The sequence below is a fragment of the Microtus pennsylvanicus genome, chromosome 2 (assembly GCF_037038515.1).
Source record: "Microtus pennsylvanicus isolate mMicPen1 chromosome 2, mMicPen1.hap1, whole genome shotgun sequence".
Classification (NCBI taxonomy): Eukaryota; Metazoa; Chordata; class Mammalia; order Rodentia; family Cricetidae; genus Microtus; species Microtus pennsylvanicus.
This window is the reverse complement of record NC_134580.1, coordinates 147,722,509-147,736,490: the sequence shown is the minus strand read 5'-3', so window position 1 is coordinate 147,736,490 and position 13,982 is coordinate 147,722,509. Positions and strand designations below refer to the sequence as shown.

At 52.9% G+C, this 13,982-nt stretch overlaps 1 long non-coding RNA gene across 1 annotated transcript; it reads left to right on the top strand.

Annotated features, from left to right (window-relative positions):
• The first annotated feature begins 2,695 nt into the window (after nt 1-2,695).
• LOC142845196 (uncharacterized) lies at nt 2,696-9,109 on the top strand. The gene is made up of 3 exons (XR_012909815.1): nt 2,696-2,977; nt 5,281-5,505; nt 7,638-9,109. It is a non-coding gene; the product is annotated as an uncharacterized LOC142845196 (long non-coding RNA).
• The last annotated feature ends 4,873 nt before the right edge of the window (nt 9,110-13,982 follow it).

Here is a 13,982-nt window from a genome sequence, read left to right as displayed (position 1 = left end):
TGACATTCTGACCCTCCTGCCTCCCCAGTGCTGCGGTTCTAGCAATGAAGCATGTCTGACCATCATAGGGAATTGAACCCTGGGGCCTCATGCATGCTGGGTAAGCACCCTATCAACTGAGCCACATTTCCAGCCCCTGGCTTTTTCTTAAATTGCCATTTGCGCTTTAAATTTCCACTTCCCCCACAATGCTCAGGCCTCACAAGGACAGGGGCTCTACCCGCCTTAATCTTCTACCGTGGGTCTACCACAACATGGGGCTAGAAGACCCTCAGGAGACATGGGGTCTCTGGGGGAAGGGATGAGCTGGCAGCACCCCCTCTGTTGAGAAGGACACCGCCCTACGCGTGGCTGTGGAGAGGAGGAGTGCCCGCTTGGTGCTTTGTGAAGCCTGCAGAAGAACTTGCAGGTGCTTCTGGCCTAGGCGTGAGAGGAAGCAGGTGGAGACCTTCAGCTCAGGAAGCAGCCGCAGGCCCAGCCACACCCGGACTCTGAGCCTGAGAGGCTGTCGCTCTAAATATAGCCACAGGTTGTGCAAGGAAGTGGTGGCTTTGATTACCCCAGGGCGGCTCAGCCCTGCAGCGCATTCTCAGCCCCGGGAAAGAAAATGGGGAAATGAACTCCTCCAGTTGGGGCCTCTACACAAGAGGAGGCCCACAGCAAGCCGGAGGTTGAAGACTCTGAGGACCTGAATATGGAGTTCCAGCAGTCAGCCAGACACAGTGACTTTTTATCCCAGGACTCCGGAGGCAGAGGCAGGCAGATATCTGAGTTCAAGGCCAGCCTAGTCTATGAGTGAGTTCCAGGACAGCCACCAGGGAAACACATAGAAAGAAACCATGTTTGGAGAAACAAAACAAAAAAGAATTCCAGAAGTCAACAGTATTGGCTGTGATGGTTGCCAACATAGAGGTTTTTGTGTCCAAAGTGTCCTCCTCCAGCAAAACAAACAAACCCAGCAGTGCTGGTGACAATGTCCTTAGGTCAACCACCTCAGGCAGGGCATCTAGTTCAGGTCAATCGGAAGAGCCTGTGTTAGGTCCAGGGCCCCCACCCTGCTGACTGTCATGTCAAATCTGCTTGCTTTTCCATCATTTTGCTCCCTCCATCCAGAGACAGCCTTGGTAGTCTTACCCCCAATAAATCTTCAACCATGGGAGGGTCCAGTTCAGCAATTTCCTCCGTTCCAAAGGCAAGATCCTTTTATTTATTTTTGAAGATTCATTATTGTTGAGACAAGCAGTCCTGGATGGCCTGGAACTTACTACGTAGCCCAGGCTGGCCTTGAATTAGCAGAGATTTGTCAGTCTCTGCTTCCTGAGAGCTGGTTTTAAAGGTGTGAGCCATCACAGCTGGCCTTTTCCTTTTCATTGTATGAGTATTAGTGTTTCTCTCTGTGTGCGCATGTATGTACACTTGTATGCAGGTGCCCTTCGGGTCCAGAAGAGGGTGTCAGATCCTCCAGAACTGGAGTTACAGGTAGGTGGGAGTTGCCCAATTTGAGTTCTGGGAACTGAGCCTGGGTCCTCTGCAAGACTGAGTATCTCTCCAGTCCCAAGGTTCATTCTATCTATCTATCTATCTATCTATCTATCTATCTATCTATCTATCTATCTAGATTTGTTTGTTTATTTATTTAAGATTTATTTATTATATATACAGTGTTCTGTCTGCATGTATCTCATTATAGATGATTGTGAGTCATATGGTTGCTGGGAATTGAACTCAGGACCTCTGAAAGAGTAGCCAGTGTTCTTAACCTCTGAGCCAACTCTCCAGCTCCCCAAGATTCCTTTTATAAGAGATATTTTCAAATAAGAATGCTAAAACAGAATGAGATGTGCTTAGGGCCTAAGCATACATGATCTTCAAGTATAACCTGACTCCTTTACAAGGAGCCAACTCACAACATACCGGGACTCTCACAGACAACTCTACAAACTGCTTACAATACATGCACTCCCCCCTTTCCCAGCAGTCCCTGTGGCCCGGGGCTTCACCTCAGCAGTGACAATCCCATCAATAGAGTCTCAGGCTCCACCTTGGTGCCACTTAAGTCACTCCGACACCCTTTGAGAGGGACCATCAAAAGCCCCCAAACCCTATCCATGGCTGCTGTCAACACACTTCATCAAGGGGCTGGAGAGATGACTCAGTGGTTAAGAGCACTGGCTGCTCTTCCAGAGGACCGGGGTTCTGTTCTTGGCACCTACATGGTGACTGACAACCATGCCTAACTCCAGTTCCAGGGGATCCAACACCCTTGTCTACACTCACTCAGGCTCACACATACATATAAATAAAAATAAATAAATATACCTAAAAAAGTTGAACGGACATCATCGTGTCTGTCTCTTGAGAAACACACACCCACACATTGGGGGATGTATTCTGCTTTTCCTAACCACCCCTTGGCTCTCATTATCCCCTGTGCTGATATCTATGTTAAAATCCCGTAATAAACTCCAGCTTTGTGTTTTCCTGGCTCATCCTGGATGGAGGAAGGTAGCCAGCCCTGACTGTCCACAGCAGGGGAACAAGAGGAAGCAAGGGCCTGGCGTGGAACTCCTCAGGTGACTCAGAGGAGGAGGAGTCAGAAGGGGAGGCCTGAGCTCCCACGCTCCACTCAGGAGCTCAGAGAAGTTTCCAGCACTCTGCTGGGGGCCATGCCATATGCTCAGCCTGAACTAAACAACGCCCTACACTGGTGTCAGGCAAGAAGCCCCCAGAGAGTCTGTGCAACCGTTTATCCGGATGTTCACAGCAGACACAGTGAGCCCTGACTGCAGGAGGGGCGCGTGCCGGAATCAACACCACATCACAGGCTTACACCCTCTACCACTCATGATCCAGGACATGTGTGTAGTCGCATGAAGTCACAGGTACACAAAGCACGCAGCTGTGTTCCGAAGGACCAGCCAACGCGGTGACTTTGAGAAGACTGTCTGCCTGCAACAGAAGACGGGAGTCCTGCTCAGTGAGTCACCTCGTGCATGGCACCCACCTCCTGATTCTTGGTCCCCTCTCTGTGAGTGGGAAGAGGTTGCCTTGAGAGTCTAAGCAAGGAAAGGAGGTGGCGTCCAGCCCAGCCACACAGAGCCCCTGGGCTGGCACTGAGTTCGCTGGCCTGGAGAGGGATGTACTCCCCCCAGCTGGTAGAAGGTTGCTGGGTCAAGAGGATCCCAGGCAGGCCGGGGGGTGGGGGGTGGGGGGCAGGCCTCCTTCCTGAGGACTTGTGGGGGCTGGGGGAGTGGCATGTTCAGTGGTTGGTTCCTGGCCTGTGTCCTCAGGTCACCCAGGGCGGTACCAAGCAGGCTGGCCTATACCCAAGAGCTTGTCCCAGTCTTGCCTGTGACGCAGACGGTGGGCAGTGGCCTCTTGGGGAGGGAAAGTCCCCAGCTAGGTCTTCAGTGCTTTTTATCTGCATGAAGCAAGGTTACGAAGGGACCTTCCTCTATCAGCTGGGAGGGGTGTTCAGAGGGCTGGAGTGAGCAGGGACCCCAGGTTTAGGCAATACATTCCCAACAGCTGGAGGGAAGCTCTATCCAGAGCAAGCGCGGAGTCCTTTGGGAACTGTCATCTCTCTGGGCTTTCTCCTGGGTCCCTGGGAAACCAGAGCCACATTGTGTCACATACATCACTTCCGGCTGGGCCCCACTGAGTCTCCAGGCTTCGTGGCTCCCCTTACTAAGCAGCAGCCACAGAGGACTTCCCTCCTGTTCTCTCTCACTGCCTCTGCACCCCAGAACTTCCTCATTGCTGAGCCCTTGCCTGGAATGCTGTTCCCTTTGGAAGCCAGGCTCTGCTCTCCAGGGCCTGCTGGAGGCTGTTTAGGGTCAAGTCCTGGCCCCAGGTTTGTATATGTGACTTGATGTTCTTTTGACCAAAAGAGCCTAAACACCAGGCTCCAGTGGAGCTGGGCCTCTCCCAGGTGGCAAGAACACACCCTGATACCCTTCTTCCTGGCCGCAGAACAGGCGAGGTCACCCCCTGCTGACCCACCCCCCTCAGTTGAGCAGTTGACTAGTAGATCTCTAACTTGTTGAGCAGTTAGCTAGTAGATCCCCAAGGGACCTGGAGAGGTGTGTGTGGTCAGAACCGAGGAAGTAGAGAAGGAAAGGAGATTCTGGTTAACAGCAGGGAGAGAGCAGAAGGTGAGAAACAGGGGGCGGGGGCGGCATGCCAGGGATGAGGACAGAGTGTGCAAAAGTACTGAGCCAGAGGCAGGGCTGCTGGCCCGGGAGAACTCAACACCTCACCGTGGTATCTGTGGGCTGAAATTAAAGTGTGGTCCCAGGAGTGACACACACCGCCTTTCCCACTAGGACCGTATGTTGTTCGCTACATTGCTGGCAAAATTTGAATGTAATAGATCGTCAATGTGTAGCATCCAGGAACTGACCACTGCCTCCCGGGGTGCATTGCTGCAGGAAGAGCTGGCCATGAAGCAGGCTGAGTTCTTTAGGCACCTGAAGGCCTTGGTGTGGGCATAGGTGTCCTGTGCTGGGAACAGCTGGCATGAGTAAGCAAGAGAGGGGAGGAACACCCCAAGAGTCCCTCGAGGATGTTTGTGGCCTGTAAAATAAGGGTACAAGATTTTTAAGGCCCAGGGAGGGTCCTGTTCAACCTGATCAGGGAAATAATGAATCTAGTATGGCCCAGCACGTTTCCCCCTGCTCGTGTGTGCCCACGGTCTGCCACAGACATCACATAGTAGGTGCTGCTGAGATCCCCTGCTCGTGTGCGCCCACGGTCTGCCACAGACATCACACAGTAGGTGCTGCTGAGATCCCCTGCTTGTGTGTGCCCATGCTCTCTGCCACAGACATCACACAGTAGGTGCTGCTGAGATCCCCTGCTCGTGTGTGCCCATGCTCTCTGCCACAGACATCACACAGTAGGTATTGCTGAGATCCCCTGCTCGTGTGTGCCCATGCTCTCTGCCACAGACATCACATAGTAGGTGCTGCTCAGATCCCCTGCTCGTGTGTGCCCACGGTCTGCCATAGACATCACACAGTAGGTGCTGCTGAGATCCTCATGCTCTGTCAGACATCACACAGTAGGTGCTGCTGAGATCCCCTGCTCCTGTGTGTCCACAGTCTGCCACAGACATCACACAGTAGGTGCTGCTGAGATCCCCTGCTCGTGTGTGCCCATGCTCTCTGCCACAGACATCACACAGTAGGTGCTGCTGAGATCCATGTCAGATAGATGAACTACACAGAGCTGTCCCGTGGTCCTGTCCACAGTAAAAAACAAACTTCACCTCCATCCCAGGATGGTAACTAAGCCCACAGGACCTGGGAATGGCAGTCCTGACTGTGAAGGAGGAGCTGATGTGGTCTGCACTAAGCACGTGGGGTCAAGAGGCCACAGAGGACCAGGAGCAGGGGTCTCTTCCAGAAACAGCTGACCTTGATCTGTACCAGAGAAAATGCTCTGTGCTCTAGCTCGTTCCGTTGCTGTGACAAAACACTCCGACCAGAATCAGTCTGGGAGAAAGTAAGTTACTTATTCATTATTATTATTGTTATTGTTATTATTATTATTATTATTAGAGACAAGACTTCTCCATGTATCCCTGGCTGTCCTGGAACTCTTTATGTAGATCAGGCTGGCCTCAAACTCACAGAGATCCACTTGCCTCTGCCTCCCTAGTGCTGAGATTAAAGGTGTGGCCAAGAATTTGACCCTGGAGTGCTGGCTCAGTGGTTCAGAGCACTTGCTGCTCTTGCAAGGTCCCAGATTCATTTCCAAGGACCCACATGGCAGATCACAACCATCTGTAACTCCAAGTCCAGGGGATCTGATGCCCTCCTCTGACCTCTGCAGGCATTACACTCACACAATGCACATACACACAGGCAGGCAAAATTTTCATAGACATTAAATCTGAAACAATGAAAAGAATGAAGAGATGTGCATGCCTTCCTTTGAGCTACCAGAGTATAATTCCCTGGGAAATGAGAGTTGGGAAAGAGAGCCTGGTTATGTACATTAACATGGGAGCTGTGCTGGCCTTCCCAGGTCCCTGCAACTCCTAGCACACGACAGCAAGGCAACATTCTACAGCAGAGAGAAGTGGGAAGCTTGCATGCCTCGGGTCACTTTTTCTGGAAGGGTTACTCAGGAAGCAGGAGAGTAGCTACCTACCGTGGGTCAGGGGCTTGCTGTGCTCACAACTGACCAGGCCTGGACCCTGATCCACAAGATGGAGGCTAGGATTCAGTCCGGAGCCCTCTGGAAGACACAGACTCATTGATTTGTCCTTGTGGGGACCCCAGGCTGTGGCCCAAGTGGGGCCACACCATACTGGAGCTCCTCTTCACTGAACTGTGACCACAGATGAGAGCCGCTTTGAAGCCGAGCTGGTGTTGGTTTGAAATATAAGGGCCACTGACTGGGCCAGAGAAGCTTAGCAGTCACGATCTGTGCTCTGCTGTGAGGACTGGAGTCCAGATGCCAGCACTTACACCGTGGGGCTCCAGCTCTTGGGGATCTGATGCCCTCTTCTGACCACTGTGCACTCCTAAACACTCACATGTACACACACACACACACACACACACACACACACAATTAAACCTAAGAATGTCACTCGATAGTCATGTGCAGTGGCTTGGGACTCCCAGCTGTCTGGGAGGCAGGAGGATTACTGTTTCAAAGCTGTTCTGGACTATACAGCAAGACTTGTGTCAAAAAACAAAAATGTGGGTGGTGGCTCTGTAGCAGAGTACTTGCCTAGTGGGCGGGAGGCCCAAGTATCATCTGCAGTGCTGAGAAGAGGAAGGGGCAGGGAGGCAGGTCAGTTAGCAGAGGGCTCGTCCAGCAGGCATGAAGCCTGTTTCAGATCCCCAGCACAGTATAAACCAGTATGGCGCCCTACACCCTAGTCCCAGCCTAGGGAGGGGGAAATGGGAAGAACAGACATTCAAGGTCATTGATCGCCCTCTGCTACAGTTTGAGGCTAGCCTGGGCTACAGAAGACTGTCTCTAAACAAAAACAAAAACACTAAAAAGGAAGAAAAAGAACAAAAGAGAAGGAAAAAGTTGGGTGTGCTGGTTCACACTGGAACCCTAGTGTCTGAGGCAGAAAGATCACTAGAGGCCAACCTGGGCTACATGTGTGTTCCAGGACAGCCTGAGCTACATAGTGAGCTCTTGTCTCACAAAAATAAGGGCCGGAGGGGAGGGGGGCAGAGAAGGAAGGCAGTTTAAATTTGAAAAGCTGATGGCCACCGCAGCTCTGGCCTCAAGAATGGCCAGATCCAACCATTTCATTTTTTCTCGACTTCCCTAGCTGGCCACCTCTTGAGATTCTGGCTCGGTCTCCCTGTGGTCACGGTGCTTCAGGAGGGCACTGCACTGCCAGGAGAGTCTATGGAAAGAGCCGCAGGCCACTGTTCCCATTAATCCTCCCAAGCTGTGTCCCCAGGGTTCCTTTAGGCTAGGAACCTGTATCTGAGCCCAGCCTCTGGGGTTCCGATCAGCCTGGCCTGGTCACACAGTGACAGGGAGACCTGTTGGTGACAGGTAGATTAAGATTCTGCTGGGAAAGAGGACAGACGCCCTGTTTTGCCTTTTGGGTACTGACAATGTGCTGAGTAGGCTAAGCCCGGTCTCCTATGTTCCAGGGCCCCAAAGGATGGCTCAGAAGCTCCAGGGAACCCAACTGTGCCAGCCATAGTCCAGCCTCCCATCCAGGACTGAGTGGGCGCCACTGCCCAGGGAGGCTGCTGGCTCCTCTGCGCTCCACGGGGACAAAATAAATAAACCTGATAAACTGGTATTTATGCCACAGCCTGGGGCAGCCACAAGTCACTGGGCAAATATGGTCAAAACTCAAGTCCACAAAGAGCCAGGCTGTCACACAGGGAGCCCACTGCATCTCCCATGGGCCACCTCTGACCTCTCTCAGGACACTCCCGGGAGCAGAGAGTCGACTTGCTACCCACTGAGCAGCCATTCTCCCTCGCCCCCCACCCCAGCCTCTAAGTTCTTTGCAAGTGAAGCCCCACTGGAGACTGACTTGTCATGAGGGGCCGGAAACACCCTACATCCACTAAGCTTAAGGTTCAGGATGGAAAGAGAGAGCAACTGAAGGGACTCAGGACCACACCAAGAAGCTTGCTCAGCAGTGGGAAGGAGAGGGTAGGAACCACTGGGGAGGGGCACTGAGCGCAGAGCTAAGCACATATACAAAGGTGCTGTGGGCAAGGGGTGCTTTGGCGAGGTGCCGTCCTCCACAGAGCACCAAGTGTGTTCCATACGGGGCACTGGGTACTAGAATGACAAAAGTCTCTTCCTCTCTACTGGGGTCACAGGGTCCAGCTGAGTCTGCTCCCCAATATGCCCTCGGGCTCCTAGGCTTCCCAGTGCAGGTGACTTGGTATAAAGAAGGGCTGGCTGAGACCTCTCCCAGCCCCTCCTCGAGCCCACCACTAAGAAGCTGGTGTCCACCCACCCTGAGCCAGGATCACTCTGCAGGTAGTCTGGGTGGGCTCAGGTGATGATAGTTTTGTGTGGGAGACTGTCTGAGATCCACCCCATCCCAACGCAGTGTTCCCACGCACAGAGCAGGCTGTGCCTGCTTCCCAGACAAAGCTGGATATGGGTGTGACATGCCACCTGCCTGCCACACCCGGGCCCTAGGTCCTCACCCCAGCTTCTGTAGCTCAGGGCTAGAAAGTGCCACCCTATTGTTATTGTTGTTTTTGACCCTCAACCAACCCTTCAGCCTGGCCTGTCATTACCCTCCATAATTTTTTTTAATTTCATGTGCACTAGTGTTTTGCCTGCTTGTAAGCCTGTGTGAGGGCATCAGAAACCCTGGAACTTGAGTGACAGACAGTCGTGAGCTGTCATGTGGTGATGTGGGATTCCCCTATGTATGCAGTGAATACCATTGGTGAATAAAGAAACTGCCTCGGCCTGTTCATAGGGCAAAACTTAGATAGGTTGGGAAAACTAAACTGAATGCTGGGAGAAAGAAGGGCGGAATCAGAGAGAAACCATTGAGCCACCTCCGGAGACAGATGTGCCGAAACTTTGCTGGCAGGCCACGATTAATGGAGATGGGTTAAATTAAGATGTAAGAGTTGGCAAATAAGAAGGTAGAGATAATGGGCCAAGCAGTGATTTAAATAATATGGTTTCCTTGTGATTATTTAGAGGCTGAGCAGCTAGGAACTTACAGGGGCCTCCTCACAATGTGGTGCTGGGAATTGAACTCAGGTCCTCTGGAAGAGCAGTTAGGCCATCTCTCCAGCCCCAGCTCCCCTAAGATGACCTCTTTATTCCAGGTGACTTTCCCGCCAGTCACAGGGGACACCCCCTGCTCCTCCAGCCCTACCTCAGGACGTTTGCAAGTGCACTGCCTGCACTCCTCACTGGCTACTACCCAGAAGTGAGCAGCAAGCTCCTCTCCCCATCTCTGTCCTTCCCTCCTTCCCGGCACTTACCTCCTCTTGACAAGGTTCTGGGTCATCCTCTCAGGAAAGCACAGCGCTCTTCCAGGAGATGGCACATTCTTCCGGGGACTTTGAACACACTGCCACACTGTGCGTGCTTAGGGATGATGTCTGTTGCTCTTCGCTCCTGAAGGCTAATGTGATGTATTCTCCACAGAACTGGAAGCTGCCCTTGGGTGACTCTGGGTCTCATCACCTGAAGTCAGTGGTCAAGAGGGCCCACCGCTTCACTGAGCCAGCCCTCGGCCTCACACAGATGTGATCAGCTGGCTAGTAAGAGATGGGAAAAGGCAGCCTTCCCTGAACAGCTATGCAAAATCTGGCTGCAGGAGGGGCTCAGCCAAGCTGGTGTGTGTATGTGTGTGTGTGGGGGGGGGTGTCCTTGTAAGTTCTGCTAGAGAGGCAGAAGGCAGAGGCCTGCAGATCATGCTGGAAGCGCAAGGGAGGAAAAAATTAACCCTAAACAAGAAATCACTGTCTAGAAGTGAGCCATTTGGGTTGGCCACCAAGAGGGATCTGTGTGCACAGGATACATGTGTGTGGTGCTGGAGATGCAATCCAGGGCTTTGCCACACCCATTCTAACACTGAAGTGCATCCGAAGCCCTCCAAGGTGGGGGTTCTAAGATATTTTATGACTTTTGTGTACTGTCTCCTCATTCTAGAAGGTTCTTTTCTGTCCTCCCCCTCCAGCTATATGTTTCAGTTTCTATATAAGGAACTCCCCCAAACTTAGTGTTTGTGGCTTAGTGTTGCACACTCCTTTGACTCAGCACAGGACCTGACCCTACGTACAACTCCTGTGTCCTGTGTGGTAGGAGGCTGAGGCAGGAAGATCTTAAATTCCAGGACATAGCCTGGGATACAGAGAAAAGTTGTTTCAGAAACCTAAGAAAGTAAACAGTCAGTGTCTTCTCTCACTACGCACAGATGTGTGCAAAAATTGCAAACATCACCCCATTGCTTCTCTATCAGAGTATGATTAGCAGAGGCAGGTGGATCTCTGTGAGTTTGAGCCAGCCTGGTCTACAAGAGCTAGTTCCAGGATAAGCACCAAAGCTACAGAGAAACCTTATCTTGAAAAAACAAAAACAAAAAGAAAGTTGTACAGAGTGTGATCATCTGTGTTGCAATTGACATGTATTCATTTATTGATTTACTCACATTTCCTCCGAGACAGGGTTTCCACTCGGAAATAGACGGGCTCCAAACTCCAGACCTGTCTCAGGCTCTTGAGTGCTGAGATTATAGGCTTAAGCTACAATACCCAGATTCTAGCAGGACTATTTGTATCTATAATTTTGAATACCTCTATTCTTAAAACCCCTCTAAAAATGCCTCCATTGCCAGTCAGGGGCCAGCAGGTGGCACCCAGGGTCTTGCTGGAGCTGGGGATGGTGGTAGGGGCTCCCCATCTCGGCTCTCAGCCCCTCTTCCCAGAGCACCCAGGGATAGAATAACAGGCTGATAAGCAAAGCCTGACTCTTATCAGCAGCCCCAGGAGGTACTGGAAGGGCAGATGCCACCGCCACCACTGCCTGAGGTGACACCCAGACAGGGAGCTCTGGGCAGCTGTATCTAGACATCCAACCTGTTGCCTGGGGTCCTCGTTCAGTGTTTACACGTCTGAGGAAAAACACCAGTGTGACTCAGCAGGCAGAGAGGGCCATGTGTGGGGGTGACGCCCAGCTGGCTGTGGGTGAGGTGGAAGAGATGGGGCAGTGACCTGGTTCTGCAGTCTTATGTGGCCAGATTCAAGGTGCTTGGGTTAAATCCAGCCCAGCCACTCCAGCACTCTGGCGGCATCTAAACACAACTGGATCTCTCAGCCTGAGCTGCCTATTTGGCACAGGGAGGGTCAACCCGCCACGGGGTGCCAGGGTCTCAGGGAGATGTCAGATGCGGAACCTATGAGCTCCCAGGCTCCAACGACAGCCTGAGTTCTGGAGCTGGTGGTGTGGCTGTCATAGCTGGAAATGGGGGTCCTTTCCCTGGTGAGCAGAGGCTTGAGCTCAAAGGGTTAGGTCACAGGAACTGGGGTGTTATTCTTCCTCTGTTGACTCTGTCTTTCCTGGGGCTCCAGAGCTGAATGCCTACCTCACATCTGCCCCCACTGTCTGCCAATTCTCCCCTGTTTAGGAACTTGGCAATGAGCCAGTTTATAGGAGATTTAACTGTGGTTGGGTCAGTTCTCCAAGGGCCAGGATAGCTGCTGGAACTCTAGTCATCATGTCCAAGATCTGGAGTGGTAGAGCCCAAGATAGTCTGAGCAGCGGCCATTCCACTGCATCCCGGCTGCAGTTGGTCCTTGGGAGAGGCATGGCAGGGGACTGGCTGAGATGCTCTACCTGGTACTTGTGGACGCCAGCTGGCCAGTGGGAAGCCTGAATGAAATCACTTGCTCTGTCCCTAAGCCAGTTCCCCTCGAGAGGGCTGTCTGTCACACTGCCTGGGAGGGGTCTCAATGAGAAGCTGAGGCAGCTGGAAGAAGAGCCAAGGGCAGCTACTCTCCCAACCCTGCCCTCAGGATCACGGGGATCTATCCCTGAGGACCAGTCTCTAGTGTAAAGGGAAGCGGTTGGTCACCAAGACCGTTTGGTTCCCAGCTCTCCTTGCCTACCCACTGGCAGAGACCTCTTCCTCCCCCAGACACTCAGGGTTATCTGTTCCTAGCCTGTTTCCCCCAGAGAAGTCCCTCTTCCTCCTGGAGTTCCAGAAGGCTCATGTGGTTCTTGTGACCCAGACAGGGCCTACATGCATGCCAGTGACTCACACACCTCAAGGCTCAAAAGCCTCACAGCAGTGGGTGCCCAGGGATGGGGGTCCCACTGAACAGGATATCCTCAGGGTAGGGGAGACGTGGAGACTATGCAGTCGGTCATGTGGCAACTGGACCTTAGTTAAGCTTTGGGCTCTGGGCAAATATGGTAGATGAGGCTCAACTGAATGGCCCATACAGGACAGCGCTGGGCTCAGCATGACTCTCATCTGGGCTGCTGCCCCACTGCACTTAGGCCAGAAGGAAAAGCTGCAGCAGGGAGTGACAGCTGGCTGCCCCTGCACAGAGAAGGTCCAGCCCAGGGCCTGAGGTCCCCTCCTCTTTGTCCAGCCACCCAGCCACCTTCCCCCCCCCCCCCCCCACACACACACAGCTTCTCCCTCAAGTGACTCCAGCTCAAAACTGTAGCTGCATCTCTGTTCCAGAGGCCGTGGAACATAACACCTAACACCTAACACAGATGACACACACACGGACCCTCTTCACGCTACCCAGTATGCCTGGCTCTGGGGTGTACGTGTGCACATGTACATGTGTGCGTTGCTTTGCAGACATCTGCAAGTGTGCATTTGAGCCGAGTCAGGTGTGGTTGTGTAATTGTGAAAGTGTATCCTGCGTGTGGAGTTTGTGTGTATCCCTGTGACTGGCCTGCTGAACCTTTATGTAGAGGGCGAGCACACTAACGTGTATGCAGTCTGTAAGCATTTGTTTACACGGGAGTGTGCCTGGCCATCGGGCTGGATGGAACCTGTGCCTCTCTCTGGGTCACACTGTGCACCAGGTCTGTGCTGACAGCTAGGAACAGATTTCTGTGGCAGAAATCCTGTCCTTGGGAGGTGAAGCAGTGAAAATCCCTGTCTTGGGACAGTGTGGCTCTCCTAACCAGACCTTTCACCATGCTGCACAAGGGACAATGAACAGCTTGCCACCTGGACCTGGGGACATCCCATGGAAACTGTCCTGTAGCAAGAGCAGTGGTTACCACTGCAATTACTGACGGCAGTGTGGCTCTGCTGACTGCATTCGGCCCGCCGTGTCCTTGGCACAGAACAGCACCTATTGCTCTCCTAGGTTTGCCCTGTTTAGAGCCCTCAATCCTAAGACCCAGGAGGGCATTATCCAGACCAAGGGGCCTTCCTGAGGGCCTGCCCCTGTGGCTGCCACCAGCTGATAGAGACAGGAAGTATGCTGGCTTCACGTGGCCTTCCTGATAACCCTGGCAGTGCCCGCCACCCCTCCCTGGCCCCACACTCTTATCAGCAGCAACAGATGTCAGTTGTGGGTTAGGAGCCCCCATGTTGACCTTCTGACCCTTTAGTGTTTGCAAACTGACACTTGGAGGTAGAGGCCTGGGATGAAAGCAAACCCAGCCCTGACAGCGCAGCTGGGCCTGGGTCACAGACGCTCCAGGCGCATCTCACAAACTAAGTGGAAACCAGAACGGGGCTTTGGGGAACCTAGGTACAGTGCAAGAAATCCACCCAGGTCCACTTCTAAAGGCTTGAGCACGGGGGCCAAAAGTGAACCCCGCCCAGGCCTGGCTGCACCTACCTTGTGGGTTAGGGTCCTCTGGTTCAGACTGCTGGGCCATACTGGGGCTGGCCCTGCTTGTCTCTGAAGCTAACAGATCAATCAGCAGAGGCTGAAGCAGGGTAAGGGTTTGATAAACAGCGGTCAGAAACCCTGGACACAGGACCACAATGGCCACTGAGAGAAAAATCTTGGACAGAC